Here is an 18,866-nt window from a genome sequence, read left to right as displayed (position 1 = left end):
TCAAACTGAAAAGATGGTACAAATTAGTCACAGCCCTCTGCTAGAATGACAATATCACTCTTGGAAATACTGTTAAAAGCGGAACGAAAGACAGCAAAGGGGAGTAGTTAAATATTTACCATCTGAAACTTGTAAAGGACTCAGCTATACCGTAGCTCAGCTGCCCTCAGTGTCTTGCCTCAGGAAGATCTGGGTTTCTTGGAAGCAGAACATAATTCTGCTTTGTAACATGTCAGTGTTGCAGGGTCAAGAGACTAAGAGTGCAGTAGTGCTATACAGCAGTGCATCTGTCTGGATTGCTGAAAGATTAATGGAAAAAAAGAAAGCAGTCAAAGATACCAAAGGCCAAAAAAAAAAGAAAAAAAGCATAGGCTGAAAAAACCCCTCAGCTGCACACAATACAGAGCGAAACACTTAGCAGAAAGTCTTGCTGTTAAATTTGTCATGAGTCTGATTACAGAGACACTTCTCCAACACTATTATGGGGATGCAAGATTAGGCAATCAAATCAGTTCAGTAACCACCACTTTGTTGCAAACATTATTTTAATTACAATTGGTAAATGCTAGAAGAAATCATATAAGTGAGAACCTTCTGTGGAGTTCTTAGCTAGCAAATTTTGTGTATGAGACTAACACCATTCCACGAGATGCTAAACAGCTTTTATTTATATGAAGCCAAAACTCTGGAAACAATCAACACTCACAATTGCATTCTTATATCTACAGAAAGCTCATTTGTTATCTGGCTAAGCAGGTGGATATTCAAACCCATATGCCATTTCAGGAACTGGTTGTTAAATCTATATCTAAAGAAAAAAAAAAAAAACAAGAATGGATCCAGCATCTTTTCTGAGTGACATTAAGAAAAGACAGAGGGACCAATAGCTATTAATTAACAATTCTACGAATACATAAAACAGGAAATTAACTCTGTCTCAGTTTTCATGTAATCCTATTACTTAAAAAGAGGCAATCAAACTGGAGCTAAATACAAGTTGGTCTGCAGCCTAACTGGCTTCTTAGAGTCATTAAGGAGAATACTCCCCTAAGACAAAGCTTATTATTATTTGAAGAAAAAGAGTAATTTTGTGTGCCTGTATGAGGCCCAAATATTGTTGCAATGTTGAACTGAGAGACTATTTGATACTGAGTCAAGAAATTTTGTGTTATTTCCAGTGCCAATGGAATATTAGAGTAAGCATGAAAGTACTAAGTGCAACATTATATATTACGAACTTCAGTTTTGTTTGGCTTGTTTATCTTTTTGTTTGTTTATTTGTTTGCTTTAAAAATAGCATAATCTTCATTAATGAAGTGAAAAAGAAATTCCAAAAGTTCTCAAAGCAGTTTTGTGTGACTTTACCTGGTAGGATGAAAAACAGGTGAACATAGACTTGTAGTTTTCCCTTCCAGGAAAGGAAAATTTCCAAACAAAAATTTTCCAGGTTTATTCAGGGACCTGGGGAATTTGTGGTGGTGCCTGTTCCTTTTTTTTTTTTTTTTGTTTTTTTTTTTTTTTTTTTTTTGTTTTGTTTTTTATTATCTCTTTTTTTCCTATCTCATGCTTTCCACTCCCAAGTAGGGAATAATAAAAGAAATGTTATGATTATTCATGGATATTTATTTTTTTCTATTTTTTTCCCAGAATTCTGGAAGAACACTGCTTAGCAAGCCACACAGATAAATAAAACTGTTTCTTCTTACCTTTTCACAATGCCACATTTATATGATGCTGCAACATTAGGAAAAAAAGGCCCAGAGGTTGTATGTAAACACAGCATATCTCAGACCTTCTTTACTGGATTCTGGACATGGAGGTTTTTTTAGTTTTACCAACATTATGTCTGCCTGATCAAAGAAGAAGTGTATTTGGATGGTGTATTTTTTTGTTTAGAAAAGTATATCAGAAAGTTTAAATGAAAAGAAAAGTAACAAATGGGTTGATTTTACATTTTTTATAGGCACACCTGTATTTTGCCCACTAGGCAATTGATTTCTTTTAGCTAAATTATTTGATTGCCTTCAAGTAAATGGTTTAATGGTACTCTATAGATCATTACTCAGTAATTCAAACAGAATTATTACACGTATGAAATGATGAGAGTAAGATGCACAAGGATGCAGTTGGAGCCCACCAGATACTGTAATCAAGTTTAGGATTTTGTTTATGACTGTGTCGTGCCCAGAGACACTGGACAAGTTTCAAGTGAGCTATTACAGCTGTGAATGAAGGAGGAGATGGGGTAAAATAGCTTTTTTCTGGGCCATAGAGTGACTTTATAAACATACTAAAACTGTATATATACATATTAGATACATACTAGCTGTATATAAGGCAGTTTAAAATTCAAGGGAAATATTTTTATAATGTTTTCTGCCTGTCACCTTACTCTGATGGCATTCTGCATTAATGGCTTTACACTGTGCCTTGTAATACTGTATTTGGATTAGAGATGTACCAGCACTGAAACATCCAGGGGTTTAGCCAGGCCATGCTGAAGAAGAACATGGAATGCTTTTCCAGAGGAATTGCCTCTTTGATTTGGGATTTTTCACTGACAGGTTGTTCTACACAAATAAATCTATTTATACTAGCTTTATTCAGTCATAATGCACTTTAAGCACCATATGCTGTCCTCAGAGAGAGTTTACAGAATTCAAAATGCTAGACTTTTTTTTTTTTAATTCTCAATTATGGCATTCAATTGTTCAAACTGAATGATAGTTTTACTTTTAGATCTAAATATTGTTTCTGAAAGAGGCATATCTTTCAGAACTTTCTTTTTTTTTTCCTTTCCTTTCCCCACTTCACCTTAAATAAAGAATAAAATTGCTTAGTTTCTATTATGTTGCATTTGTGCTAAATGTGTTTGGCTCCTACTCTGCTTTATTTTTCCTGTAGGAAGAGAGAAGTGGGAGCAAATAGAATTTTGAAGTTATTCTTTGAGCAGATTTGAGGTAGAGAAGAAATGAACAGAAAGGATCTGAGGAGTGTTAACAACTGAACAGTGAGGCTAAACCAAAACACAACAATGTAATTACAGCTGCTTTATTCCAGATACAATCATTGCTCCCATATCATGTCTCAAAATATAGCTAAAAAGAGAAGGCTCACAAAGGGTAGAATAACATGTAAAATTTATATGAAACTCTTCCACAAATTATCTCCCAGAGTCCTGTAATTTGTCAAGACTTTCAGGATCACATTTTGATTTGAACTTGTACCCCGAGGGTCCATGCAACTTCTCAGCATTCACCTCATCATGCCATACATTTCGTAAAAACTTGTTATTTAGATTTTAATGTCCATTATCAAGGAAAGCACTTTCAGAATTCAGTTCCCAGAGAGGAATTAAAAACCCCCTGCTGGCTCCCAGTGGTTGGCCTGTGGCTGTGCCCAGGTGCCACGGCAAGGACTCTCAGTGTCCCAGCTGGGCTGGATGTGCCTTGCACCCTCCCATGTTAAAAAGAAGGGCCCAGGATGTTCTCAGCTGTGTGGATGCTCACCCTGGCCCCAGCAAACCTGAGCATGCAGCATGGAGAGCATCCTTCCCTGTGGATAGCCTTTGGTGGGCTCAAACCTTGCTGCTGGTGCTGGAAGTCACGGGAACTTGCCAGAAAAGTGCAAAATTAAGGACACAAACTCGGGAAAACCCAAATACACTGCTGGCCCAAACCCAAATGCATGTTGGTTGTCATATTGTTTGTGGCAGCAGCTTCACTTGGGGAGAATCACATTCCTGTAGTGGTGGAAGGAGTGTTGGAGTCCAGGACATCCCTCTGGCTGTCTTGAGACCCTGGCAGGGGCTCAGAGACCTTGGCACAAAGTCAAAACCACCTGTGGCTTCGATTTTAGCCTGTGGAAAAAGCTGCCAACTCTGTGTGAGGAATTACAAGCCACAAGGGTTTGAGTAGTGTGGGAGTTGAACTAACACAGGGTGAAAAAGTAGAATTTTGGGGTTTTTTAGAATGTGATTCAGGGGTACAAGATGGAGAGATTTGGGTGTGTCATGGCCTTCTCCTTCTCCTTGTCCTCCATGTCTTGCTGTGCTGGTGACATTTTTCTGTTGGTTTAAGGTACAGACACACTGTCCAACATAAATTATAGATATTGGCACGATATTGTAAACATATCACAGGTATTTTTTGGTATAAAATGCAAACACTGCCCTGAGGGCAGACAGAATGCCATGGCTGAGCTGCTGGAATGAGCTCAACAGGGCAGAGAAAGAATGTTCTAGATAATGGAAAATAAACACCTTGAGAAGCTGATCCTGCACATTCAGACTCCTTCTCTGGCTGCACGAGTAGGAAACAAGGACTTTTACAATCCTGGGGCCATCCTGACACCAGACCCTGAGAGAAGGAGATCTTGATCTTTCCCAACCTGGTTTGCTCTGCCTCAAGAGCTGGTTGATAGAAACTTGCCCATGGCCAGTTCAGCTCAGCAGGTCTGAAGCAGTATACCTTGAGATGGCTGGAATTAAAGATTTAGCCAAATTTCCATCTGTAAACTTAGGACAATAATTTCTTATTATGTGTCAAGAGGCTTCTAAAAACCACACTGCTCAGCATTGCAAAAGGACAAAACCATAATTTTCTGTATCATTGTAATTTTTAATATATTTTCACTCTATTTAAATAGAAACCATCTCAGGAATTTAAAGCATCAATAACTGTGGTCTCAGTTATGTTTAACAATAACTTTTTTTCTTCTTCCCAAATTGGTTATAAATTACCATAAGAAGCAGGGAATACCTACACCACCTCCTATGATATTTATGAGTAGGAGTCAAGTGATTTTGTGGAATTGGCCATTCTAATCAGTGCTGTTCTGCACTAAGAATGAATTATCACAAGGTCAATACTTGATGTAAATTTATATTTACAAGGCATTATCAGTGAAAAAATTGTACTTGTAAAATTTAACAGCAAATGACATAAACCCATTTAACTTTGTGCCAAAAATATAATGAGGTCTGCTAATGGCAACAGAAATGAATCAATTTTGTGGCAAATGTAAGATTTTAACCTTATGAAAGGATCTCCTTAGAACCATATATAAACACTACTACAATACCCTTGAAAGGAACAGATGGCTTTTATTTTCCCAGAGGGACATCTGCATGTGGATGAAGTACAGTGTTATTAATGGTCATAAAATCATTTGCAAATATTTTAAACACAAATGTTAGCATATCTCACACTTGGCAAATTGTCTTCCAAAGGAAGACATATATTTCCTTTCCTTTGAATTCTGGAAACAGATTTTCCTTGAAACTAGAGGTACTACAGTAATTAAGGAATTTCTTGGTCAGTTCAACTGAATATTCAGGTGATATTGGTGAAAACTCAGGAAATGAAGGAAATTAATGATAAGATTTTCACTTCAACATTGGCCTTTCACATGCCACCCTGTTTGTGACAGACATCCTACACTGACACATTTTTCTAAACTTTATCCATTTCTAGATTTTCCTTTTTATCTGTTATTGCCTGAATAATGGATCCTAATTTTAAAACTTACAATGAAGTGGCATAACACAATGCACTATGAACCTAACCTTGATATTTCCACCCCTTTTTTTATCACTACTCCTTTTACATGAATTAAATACCGATTGTACTCTATATTTGAGGTTTCTATGCTTAGGAAGTCCTGTTAAATATCATTGACAAAAGAATTCAACATTTGTACATCACATGCCTGTTTTCCTTTTGCCTGAAGAGTAGCTCAATATGATCATTGTTCTTTTCCTGATGTTCCAGGGAAGCAAAAGAATAGCAAAGTTAATCCCTGCAATGTCAGTCAGATGTTTTGAGAGAAATACATACATAAATTAAACTTGATTAATTCCAAAAGATATCCAAATCTAACTTTGCAATTGATTTTCTGATAAGACTGACTCCACTTTATTGTGGTTTGTTTTTTGTTTGTGTCCTGATCAAAACTGTCTGGAATAAGCTGCTGATAAAGATCTTCTCTCTGCTTTCCCTAACTTTAATACTAAATCTCTAAACCTCCTAAAGGACTGGTGGAAATTAATTAAGTGGATAAAACTAAAACTGTAGTCTTTCTTTTTCACCTAATTAACTGGTTTTTTTTTCCTAACTCTCAACTTTAACTAGCATAGTCTGTCAGTTACAGCTCTTTCTTTCTGGCATTTTTTTGTAGCTCCCCACTTTACTTTTAAAATATAACTTTCTAACAAAAGTCTCCCATTTTTTATCTTTCTGTTTCCAATCTAACACAGGAAATGTATCAGTGAGAAAGCTGGCTGATGCCAACAGAAGGAATAAAATCCTATAATTGCTTTGTGGCACAGATTAGCCTTTTAATGGGCTGGGAGCTTTTCATCCTTGGCTGACCAGGTTGTTAGGGTCCCAAGAGTGATAATGAGCAGCACCAAAGTCTTCTGCATGGAGAGAGGACCAAAGCTCTTAAGAGTTGGCCAAAAAAGATTAATTTATTCTGAATTAGCATAAATTACAACACTAACTCAATTGTCTCACCGAGTAATATATTTGTACCAGTGATTTTTTCTCTTTCTTTGGGTAACTGTAATTAATTGGAATTTCACTTTTTTTTTTCTAACCTCTCTTTTCCTCCTGTTCCCTCTCACAACTGAAATCTCAACACCACACTTTAATCCACCGAGCTAATCTCAGTGGCTTTTTTGCACATCTTGTTCAAATAAATCATGAGTTAGACTTTTGCCCTTAACCTGAATCAGGAAAGCCTCTCTGATATTTAGCAGAAATGTTCCTACACATTTCTATGACATTTCTCAGAAAAAAAAAAAAAAAAAGAAAAAAAAAAAAGAAAAAAGACTACTAATTAGTAAAATCATTTTTCTGACTTTAAATCATAAAGCATTTAAAATCTAAATAAAATGTATTCAGTGAATGTCCTGGTTTATAGTACTTGTAGAAGTGAAAGATCATTACAAAAACAAAACAAACAAACAAAAAAAAAGAAAACAAAAGAAACACCATCAAGAAGCACAGTTCAGGTCAGAGTCTCAGTGCTAAAAGTGGAAGCTTGTATTTAAAGTGCAAGAAAAAATGTCAAGAGGCTTGAACAAGGACAATTTTGAACAGTCATAAGAGTTTAGTCCCAACCAGCTGCACACGCTGGGTGCTGGCACAGCTGGTGCAGCAGCCCTGGAGCTGATGCAGGAATTTGGGAAACAGGCACATCCAGGATAAGAAACTTCCCAGGCCTGCCTGTGTCTTATTGAGGGAACGGAGCAAATGAAGCATTTCCTGCAGAGGCAGATATGAACATTCTTATCAAGGTTATTTAAACCTTGGTGGGGCTTATTGACAAGGTTCTGTGCTGTGACATTATCCTGAGCAGGGGTGCCACAGGATGAACTCACTGATTTCACCTCTCCTGGGGAGTGGCCATATGATGGCACCATGGGAGATCCCTGCCCAGCCTGCCCCGGGCAGCCTGAGATGGTCAGTGTGCCAGCAAATCCCTCCTCTGACAAAGTCTCTGAACAGATTTCTCTGTCTATCACCACCCAGGACAGATATTGCTGTGAGAACAGATTGATTAAGTGATGGAAAATTACTTCTCTGAGGTCAAGAACTAATTTAATATAGTCACAAAGATGTTTCGTTTTTACATAAATGAATGCTCTATATTAACTAAACTTAGTCTGTTCAAGTTGTAGGATATACTTAACTTTTTTCTTGTTATATTAATTTAATGGTTGGTGACTCTTTTCTTTTTAGTTTTTAGACTATACTACAATTTTTTAAATTGAATTATTTGTAAATTTTTGGGTTTTTTTCCCCAAAAGACTTTCCAAGCCCTCTTGGCCTCCTTCCTTGGCATGTCAGAATTTAGAGGTTGGTTTCCATGGATTCTGTGTTTTCAGATTTCAAATTGATTTTCCACAATTTTCATATCATTAAAATTAGATAACTTAAATATTTGTGAAAAAAGCAAAAAAGTGGTGGTCTGGTCATTCAATATTATTTTATGCAATTTTAATTTTCTATGAAGCAGCCTCCATTAGGCTAAAGAAGTTAATCAGCTAGGGATGTGGAATAAAAACCTGTGACCTTTCAGTGGATTCTCCATAAAAGCACCTGAAAATATCAGGTAGGTTTATTTAAACAGTGTAAACTGTAGAAATGTGTTGAGTTAATTATAACCTTGAATCATTTCCAGTTCTAAATACGTCTGAGGTAAGTAGATGGCTTGGGGTGAGCAGGCAGGAGCTGGGAAGTGGATGGAGCTCTGGAAAGGCACGTTTGGTGCTGCTGTCACTGGGTGGGCACAGACATTGAAAGGGGCATCCTTAGAAGCAGTTTTTTCCTCTCACATCTTCCCACATCCCACCAGTAACAAGACATAGTACAATAAATTTCCTAATTATTGGTTTCCATCACATCTCAGCCTCCTTAACTCTTCAGGATATAAGGCAATTTTGGGCTAATTGTTAAGAAGAGAGTGCATGGATAAATATGATCCAACAGTTGCTCTTGTTTCCTCATGCTGTTTTCTGAACCATCCAATCTGGGCACTCACAGAAACAGGAAAATGGGATTTGATTTACTATAGCAATATCTTCAAAAAAGCTATTTTTTTCATATTTTTGTATATGAGTATTTCAGTAGTAAACATGAGAAGAGAATAAGGAAGCACTGTCCTTATTACTTCAACTGTCTCATTCACAATTCTCTCAGTTCCATTAATTGTGTTATTCCATACTTGTAAGGCTCTCTTTGTAAGAAAAATGTAGACTGTCTCAACTCCAAACCCAAAACCTGCAGTATTTATAAAATAATCAGTATTCTTTCAGAGACACAAACTTCAACAGCAGATTAATGTACAGTAAGGGAAATAGCTGCACATTTTTCCTCTCCTCTTTCTGAGGAAATAGCTGAATTGTTTCATCCCTGTTTAACCCAGCTTTCAATTTTCACTCAGATCCCATAGCTCAGTAAAAACTCTTTCACCAAAGAAATAAAAGGAAAATAATAAAAAAACTCCCAAACAAATGAAAAACAAAATCCTCCCAGGGCCAATTTCATTGCCAATCCTTTATGTGAGTTGGACCTAACTGCTTTCTATTGAGACTAAAACAAAACTCCAACTGATGAGGTCAGTAATCTAGTTTTGCCTGAAGCAATCTGATAAACAAAATGCCAAAAGCAAAGTGAATATTCTGCAAAGATAATAGGTCAAAGATAAAAATCAGTCTCTCAGGGCTGGAACCAGCTCAGCCAAGGACTTATGCACACAGCTTTTCAAGTCTTTTGCAGCCTCTCTCCAGGTCTTGAAACATCACAAATTATACTAAATACCAATATATAATTTTCTCCTATAATTAGTTTTCAATCCACTCTGGAATAGTCATAATAATTAAATTTTCTGTGAAAAATCGCAGCTATATCTCCAAAGACAATGTGGCTTGATGAAACACCAGGAATCAGAATGAAACATCTGCATGTAACAAATTCTCCTCAGGCAATAAACTTCAAAGAGCTACGAATGTAGTACCTATTTATATGTGTATAATATATCTGCATTCAAACCTGTGAGAGGAGTTATCAGAAAGTTGTTTTCTATCTTTAGCAACACTCTTCATGCATTTTTTTTTCCTTTAACTTTATCCAAATTAAGTGGACCCAGGGAGGGGATATAGAGCACATTTCATTAGCTTAAGAGAGTGTTAAGTAAAGAAAATAACAAAAGGATATTCATAATGCCTTTTTGCTCCATGAGGAGCAGTTATTTCAGGCAAAGGATATGCATTCCTAACTGCAATTGGTAGAAACCTCAATGCCACTTTTTAAAATTAAAAACACATCCTGGACTAATGCCAGTTGTAAAGAGCTCCACCACTCTCACCTACCTTACCTGCCTCAGGATCCAGGGCTGGACTGAGGCATTCAGCTGATTTTTCTTTAGAGTCAGCCAGGATGGGAATCTCCAATAGCTCCCACACCTCATTCCTTTCCTCACTGGGAATTTAGAGAGTCCTTTGAGCAAGAACCATCCCAGACAACAATCTCACACTAAACACACAGTGTTCAAAGCAGCCTCGAGGCTGAAATTCTGTGCTATGAAATCTCCTGCGTAATCATAAAACATTTCAGTTAAACATATGTTAGAGGAAATAACAAACAAAGGTATTAAATGGTCACAAAATCTTAAACCTACTTATTGATACCACTAGGTAGTTATAAAAACAATTTCATGGGCACCCAAATACTCTGTAAAATTAGAACTGGGATTTTCAGCAGTTTGATTCATAATTCATCCTTGTTTTAGTGCATCACTCAGGACTTTGTATTCCCCTATTACAAAAACCATGATTAAAATTCAAAAAGTTGATCCTTCACCCATAGCTATCATGACTAGTAGGGTTTCTTCTCTTCTTCTAGAGTTTCTAATATCTTTTGAAATACGTATCTCTAGTAGCCAAAGATCCCACTGGTGTGAAATTAAACACTCAGCTAAATGGCTTTAGAAAGATGATGCTCAACCAGCCGGTTATCAAGGTCATGCCATTATTTGTCACTTTATGGTCTGTTGATGAATGTGTGAAGGGAATGAGGAATTCACCTCTTCTCCAGATAACTCCCACTGTGTACTCTGGAGAAAAAAAAAAAAAAAAAAAAAAAAAAAAGAAAGGTAAATGTACTTTGAAATTTCCACAGTGTTTTCCATATTGTCTCACCAAATAATTTTTTGCAATTTCCTTAATAACCAACATTGTTATTTAATGAGGGTGTCTTTGTAATGATCAAAAGTTACATGCTTATGTGGAGTGTTTTTATAATTACTATCATTATTGTCTTTGGCTCTGGTATTATTCAATAATTAGACTCCTACTTGTTGGAAGGCACCAAGGAAACTCAATTTATCACATGTAAGTACCTCTAAAAGGTGTCTGAAGCAGCTCTAAATAACTAGCCTTGGCGTGTTTTAACCAGCTAGTGAGTGGGCAAAGCAGGAAATTGAGGCTGCCCAACATTCTTTTTAGTATAAGAAAATACAAACATAATGCTTCAAACCAGTGTGAAAAATGCATATTTTATAATTGGCTTTTCGCAAATGTTACAATGAATGTTATATGTGTAATATTAGAAAGTTATGCTGTGTTAATTCTCTTACGTAGTGTGCTAAATGTAGTTTTAGGTTACAACATAACATTAAAATAGAGATTATGTATGTGGGGGAAATTTTTTTTAGGAATGAGATACTCGCTTCAAGGAACACCTAAATCTTCCAAAGGAGAGGAATTTATGGCTTCATATCAGAAGAAACTAATTTCTTCAGGCCTTGCTCAGACTCCAAGATGCAAGGGGATTAAAGGAAACAGTTGACATACAACAGACAGAGCTTCTTGTTTAGAATAGAATGTATGCATAACCATAAAGGATGTATGAATATGCAACAAGTGTATTGTTTTAAGGGTGATTTCTTTGTTCACAAGGGATGCTTTTCCTGACCTAGTGTCCGAGACATCTGTAATTCTTTGCTTTTTATTGTCTTGTAATTGTCCTAACTCTAAACTTTATTACTCTAATTATATTATTATTTTTATAACCATTTTATTATTATTAAAATTTTAAAATTTTAAAAAACAAGTGATTGGAGTTTTTTGCACCAGCAACACATAAAAATGGTGTTCATAAATTTATCAGCCTCTATGGACTAGCTAAATAAAATCATATCCTGAGCATTGTTCCAACCTTTAATTTTCCTCTTTTCTTGCATAAAACAACCTTTTCTACACCTCTCTTTCTACTTTTTACACCGTGAGTGATCACTGTGCTACCTTTGCTGCTGGAAGAGTGAATAATTCTTGGGAGGCAAGGGCTGGTTCTGAGAACTGTCCAAGGCAGTTCCTGCTGCCACATGAGGTACATCTTGCACTTTGCAGGTTCAGTTAGTTTGTTTTAATTTCTTATGCTCTGAGAAAGGTGGTGTTCCTCTTCTGAAAACAAAAACCCCTGGGCAATGGGGAATAACAAGGCAGCAGTCTAGCCACCAGTCCCAGATTTTCATTAGGCACAGGACTGTCTAATCCCAAGACTGATGGTGTGAGATGTTTTCATTTTCAATGCACGGGGAAAACTAAATTTTTTTCCATCTGCTTCGCCTGCTTGGTAAGTGTATCATTAGGTAGCCTTTTCTAAAGGCTTAATTTGAAACCTGAACTCTTTTTCTAGTCCAGTGACATATGAAAACAATCACATTACCAAATTACTGCATCCACAGGTCTCTCTAGATCCATCACGCAGACATTGTGCTATTGAAAACCTTCTTTTCTTGTAATAATCCATTCATTAAAAGTTTAAAATAGCCTAAAAGAAATATTAGGCAAAAAATTTGCTGCACTGAATGAAGGCAGGTGACAAGTCGAAGCCATGCTAAAAGCACAATGCAAATTAAAAGGGCACTTGACTCTTGTGGTGTAAGCAAGAAGCAGAATTTTAAATTTATATCACACTCTTTTTGACAAAAGTAAGAATACCCAACTTCATACAGACTTACACTGCTGCTGCAAGAAATGAATCTGATACAGAAGGGAAAAAAACCTCAAATTGAATAGGGTAGATGGAGAACAAAGAGATGAAATAAGGAGATTGTGATTTATTTTTCACTGTGTCTCATATTCAATATTCTTACATGAAATACATTTTATCTTAGTGCTCTGCAGAGCTTTGCAGAAATTCTGTGCTATGAAATCTCTGCGTAATCATAAAATATTTCAGTTAAACATATGCTAGAGGAAATAACAAACAAAGGTATTAAATGGTCACAAAGTCTTAAACCTATTTATCTTTTTACTGCATAACAGTGCTTTCCAGCTGTTGTTTCTTATGGTGATGAATTCTGCTGTGATCTTTATGGACATCCTTTCAAGAGAGAAATTATTTTAATGAAGGGAAAAAAAATCTTTGCTCTTTAAAATGTTAAAAAAAGTCAGGTAGTTTTATCAAATGGCAAGTAATTTGGAAAAAAAATCTCTTCTGTTCTTACACAAATTGTTGCAGTTTGCTAATTCTTTCATTACAGTGACTTATTTTTATATACCTGCTAATGCTCAGGGGACATACACAACCCTCCTCTTGATCAAGGCTGAAGTGCAGGATCTCAAACCACATTTTTAAGAGAGGATGGCATATGTTTTGTGATTTATTTAAAAATGCGAGGGAAGATCGCATAATAAATGAGTGCCTGCTTTAGTCTTCTTACATTTTGTGTGCCTGCATGTGTTTGAGAGACCCAGACAAAACCATGTGCAGTCCCCAGTGGGCTCCTGAAATGCCAGCCTATAATTTGGATTGACACCAGGCAAGGAACACTGATGATTTTTGGCATTCCCATGTTTCTGAGCTGCCCCTGAGTGACTGTGGAGATTAGACTCTACATTGGAGGATCGAAACACTCTCCCCATCCTGCAGCTCCAAGAGTGTTGTGTCTTACTTAACTCCTACCTCAGACAAGATCTGTGCTTAAATCTACTCCCGGCTCTAAAAAATAGAGATGTGTTTGAGCTCCATCTCTCAGGAAAAATAACATTTTTTGTCCATTTTTTAAAATAGGATTTTGATTAATTTTACACTTCTCTCAGTCTCCAAAACTTTCAGGCAGCCCACTAGACATTTTTGCACAACTTGAAAAATAATTGACTCCTTTTGATTAGTGAAAACATGTAAAAAGCTCAGAGGTCCTATTGCAGTCAGCCTCATGCTCATTGCTGTTTCCATTGCCCACTGATTAACTATTAAAGGAAGCCTTCCCTAAAGTAGTAAGCTGAAAATTGGATTTGTTAGACCTCTGCCCACTGCAGGATACAGTGGGCCCTCTAATGGATTTACACCAATTTCCCATGGAATACCAAAACCAGTAGTTATAAGTTTTGTTACAAAACATAAAACACAACAAATACCTGCTTTAAATGCTCTCACTTTTCCTGAAATGTCAGACACACGCTATAGAATAATATTGGGGAAAAAATCCACGAAAAGTACACAGAAATTACGGGAAAATTATTAATCCTTTTGCTCCATCAATCTTTATTTCAATATGTACAATCAGTACCTGTTATACTATATAGATTAAGTTGAAAGCTGCCTTAATAGATATTCTTCATTTGTTATTTAGTGACAATATATTAAAAACAAGGACCTATTTTTGCACTAAGTTTTAAAACACTAGAAGATAAGGAAAAATTGTTCTTTCTACCCAACTTTCTTTGAGTTGTTCCACATGGATAGAGATCGCACTCTCTCAGTGTGATCTGGGATGATCAGAGAAATGTAAGTTTGCCCTTCCTAACCTCTCTGCCCTCCTGTCCTCGTCAAAGGAGAGAAGAAATGAAGAATGGGACACTTGTCCTTTTTGATTCCTTTTGCCATTAGTCCAGCAGATCCAGAGCTTGCTGATAAAGAGGTTATTTATTTACATTGACACCCAGGGGACCCTCTCCAATCTCCAGCCCTCTCCTCACACCTCCGAGGGGAGGAGGCAAGCATCCAGAAACACCAGTGAGTCCAGGAGTTCAATTGCACACCCATTGCTTGAGCTGGTTTTGCCAAAACACCAGTTCTTCTCCTTTACAAACGGACAGGGACCAAGTGAGAACTGATTCATCTGGTCCCAAATGTCTGAAAGTTCCATATTGTTCCCTGAGGCATTTCTCTGGACTGGTCTTATTTGCCTACATAACAAAGAAAAGTTGACAACGATCAAACCCAAAAGAGGTAAGTGTCACTTAAAAATAACCTTTTAAAAGGTGGATAAGACACATTTTCTCCTGAAGGTTGCTATATCTTTTCACGCTCAATACAATGTCCCAATTAGATATGCATAATTTTTAGAGCTATAGCAATTTATAGTTCAAGTGCAACAATATTGTTTAAAGAAAATGAGATCTAAACTTGAAAAACTGGAAGGAAAGACATTTGAGGGAAATTTGAAGCTTTGAGCTTGCAAAATGAACTCTTTTTCAGGCCATGGTCATTCTGTTTCTTTGATACCCAACACACATTTAAAACCTGGCAATTAAATTCAACAACACATCTCCTTCAGCCACAGATTTACTAACTAATATAAAAAGTCCACTGTTTTTAAGGAATGTTACATTTGAAAGCCTAACAAGGATAGTTCCTGTAATATAAGACACATCCTTGAAACCCTCAATTGTATAACAAAGAACAAAGTTTGGCATCTGCAGTATCCAAAAAATTCCGGAGATTATGTATTAACTCAATTAGACTTTTTTGCATCACACAGTTCAGCCAGAGAAAATGAAGAAAAATAATGCTAACTTGAATAGTAATTTATCAATAAAGTGTTTGAATTTGTTATATGGTGTTTTCTTGGTCTATCAGCTTGTACCACACCATGCTATAAATGTGTTAAAGCCAATCAACTAAAATTACCCCTCGTGGGTCCTACTACAATGCATCTTTCACAGCTCCATTTCTCTAAAGTATCTAGTCTTATTTGCAAGGCCATCCTTTGAAACTTGTTTCTAGTTCCATTTTTTAACAATATCTGTCCTATCCCATGGCATTTCTAAGTCAGCATTTCTTACCTCCAGGTTTTCATACAGATGCACACTTTTTGAGCCTTCTGTCAAGCTTTAAAAATTCTCTACAAATCCATTTCCCACAGCTATTTAACTCTAACTGAGTACCCACAGAAAACTATCTTTTACCTTCAGGAAGTAAAAAAAAATAGAACACATTTACACATTAATTTTTAGTCCTAGCAGAGGTTTTTGTTTTGAAAAGAATAAACGTGCATTCTCTAGTGCTTGATTTTATGATCATGCATCTGCCCTAATACATATAATTATTTTGTATGCCTTTTTAATATTTTGCATGCATTTTCATGCTTTGCTTATCTATTTCTTTCTTAGATAAACATCCTAAATCTTTATTCTAAGACAAATACATTTATCTGCTCTATTAATCTACATTGATTTTTTTCTGATTACCATAACAATTAGATGATCCAAAGAAGTAGAAATAAATTAAGTCTCATTGTTTTCATTTTATCATTAAGTTTGCATTTGAAAGTCTACATGGATCAGATTAATATTCTTTCATACACATCAAATGCCTTGGAAAAATTGGGTAAGCACTGTTGCTGTCCCTCAGAAACAAGGATTTTGAAGTTTGTGTCCTATATTTAACCAAATGTTAATATTTTACAGATAACAAAATAATTACATTACAGGACAACAGAATTTCAAGTCTGAAGTAAGGTATTACCATCAGCTAAAATTGAATTTCATGTGTGTTGACAAATGACTAACAATGAATAAAATTGTTCAAAATAGGCAATACAGATAAGTACCAACAAGTTTTCAAAATCATGCATTTTAAATAATGAATTATTGTAAAAAGGTTGAGTAAAAATTGGCGATAAGAACAGCTGGTTGATAAATATTAAAAAATGCATATGCTATAAATAAATAATTTTTGGTATTTTATTAAACATGGAAGATGTGTTCAAGTATTTAATTGGCTTTAAATGAAACAACTATGAGGAATGCATTAGGTATTAATTAATTACTAAGCAAAGAAACTGGACTTGCTAATTAGTTTTGTTGATACCCTCCTTGGCCTAGTCCTAATGCACAATTTCATCAGTAGGTTTTAGACACGTGATTACAGCTGGATTTTAGAATCCAGCTGTTTACCTAAGAAAGTGCAGTGATCAGTCATCTGTAAACAGGAATGGCAGGGGCATTTACAGACATTGTGCCCAAGTGCTGAGAACTTCACAGATGTTTTCCTCTGATAAAAGATCTCTTCCAAATCTCATCTGAATTTACTTTTGCCTGTGAAGAAATAAACTCACTTCTTTGTAAGACAAGTGTATTCTGTTTCAGGGATCACAGTGAAAAATGCATAAACTACAGTGACATCAGTTAATACTGCAGTAAGTAATTAAAAAACTTACAGCTCAGAAGACATTTGGGCCTTTTGGACTCTTTGACATTGATGTCATCCCCATGATCATATCGCCAGTAAATTTGGAAGGAGCCATTTCTCTTTCTTATCTTCATGTATCATACAGCATTTCAAAAGAGCAAGGAACTCAACAATAAAACATCACAGGGAGATTATTTGAGTTCTTGTGTGATTATAGTCACTGGCTTAGTGCCAGCTTACACCACCTGAGGTGCAGCATAATTGCCCAAAACTTCCGTGCTTGTCATGTTTTATTTGTTAAGGGTCTGTCAACATTATCACTATAAATCCTAACTAGCAATGATAGAAAAGTGATACTCATTTTAGAAAATATGAATACACGCAGGCAAATACATTCTATGTATATGTATACATATGTAGCTACATACATAAGCTGTCTATGTGGCCTATATAATTTGGATATACATAGATTTTATTTATTTATGTAATTAATTTATTGCAGTATAGTAGTCATATACAATATGCAATACTATATTGCAAATATATTCAATATATATAAAAGTACAAAAAGATTTTTCTATATACATGTATATATAATCTATAATCTATATTAACTCTTTAATTAATGACATAAATACATACATTTATATTTATATCTGCAGCCTGTTTGTACCTATTTATATGTAGAAACCTCATTTAGATTCCATAGTGAGATATTATGTGAATTATTGTGTTGAATGTTAATGAAACATAACCTTCAAAACCTTCAGCACTCAAAGAGGTTTTATACTAAAATGTCTACAGTGGATGACCTGATAGTGAAATGCCTAATCGATTAATAAATAAATAGTCTAAACAATACTGAGACAGTATTTACCATCTGATAAATGAAGAAATAAAATAAATATTTATAGATTTATTAATTTTCAATAGCATAGTATATTCCCAATTATCAGATTAACAAAAGAGGAGTAATAGATAAACTATTGTATTGCAGAAAAGTAAGGGTGGAAGGCAGAAAAATAAAAGATAAAAAAAATAGTGGATCTGGAGAAAGAGTGTTCTGGAGTTGAGACTGCAGCTATTTGAAAAATATTTAGAGAAACTTGTGTGAGGTAGGGATCAAACTTTCTTACTTCAGAGGATTTGAGATGAGGATATGTTAATCAATCTTAATGAATATTTGCTAGAAAACTATGGTGTTGAGCACACGACAAGAATACAGAGCATTCTATGAACCAGGTCATCTACACCACTGCATTCATTTTTCTGACACAAAATTCAATGGCCTCATCCCCTTTGTGTCAGCTGAGAACTGAAAAATACCCAACTCAATAGAAATTCCAGTCCCTCCTAAATCTAGAGTAAGTTACATTGGAATGAAGCTATCTAAATATTTACAGAAAGTTCCACATGTTCACAAACAACCCCTGAATTCAGTGAGGAGGAGTGAGGGTGTGGCAAGCACATTTCTCTCCCTCTCAAGATTTTCATAGAGGTGCACAGAGAGAAATGAAAGAGAAAACAATTTCTATTTCTGCTCTCTGTTTTTCCTGTGTGGAATAGTTGGATTCTGGTGAGGATTGTTTGAGCCTGGTGGCCAATCCAACCCACCCAGGGCTGGACTCTCAGAGAGGGTCACGAGTTGTGTTAGAGAGAGAGTCAGAGAAAGTAGTATGTAGTTTTAGTACCCTCCTTTTATATAGCATATTGATGTATTTTAGCATAGTTATAATAAATAAATAATTCAGCCTTCTGAATTGAGTCAGACATTTTCATTTCTTCCCATTGGGTTCGCCTGCATTTACAATATGAGGGCAGAGGTCTATTTGTGTGCATTCACTGTCTATAATTTCAGCAAGAATCCTGAATCATGGATGTTCTTGGATATAGTAAAACACAAGTTTCTGCAGCTGGGACCCAGGCTCTGGGAGTGCT

Source organism: Taeniopygia guttata, chromosome 4 (genome assembly GCF_048771995.1).
Source record: "Taeniopygia guttata chromosome 4, bTaeGut7.mat, whole genome shotgun sequence".
NCBI classification, from domain to species: domain Eukaryota; kingdom Metazoa; phylum Chordata; class Aves; order Passeriformes; family Estrildidae; genus Taeniopygia; species Taeniopygia guttata.
This window is presented reverse-complemented; position numbering follows the sequence as displayed.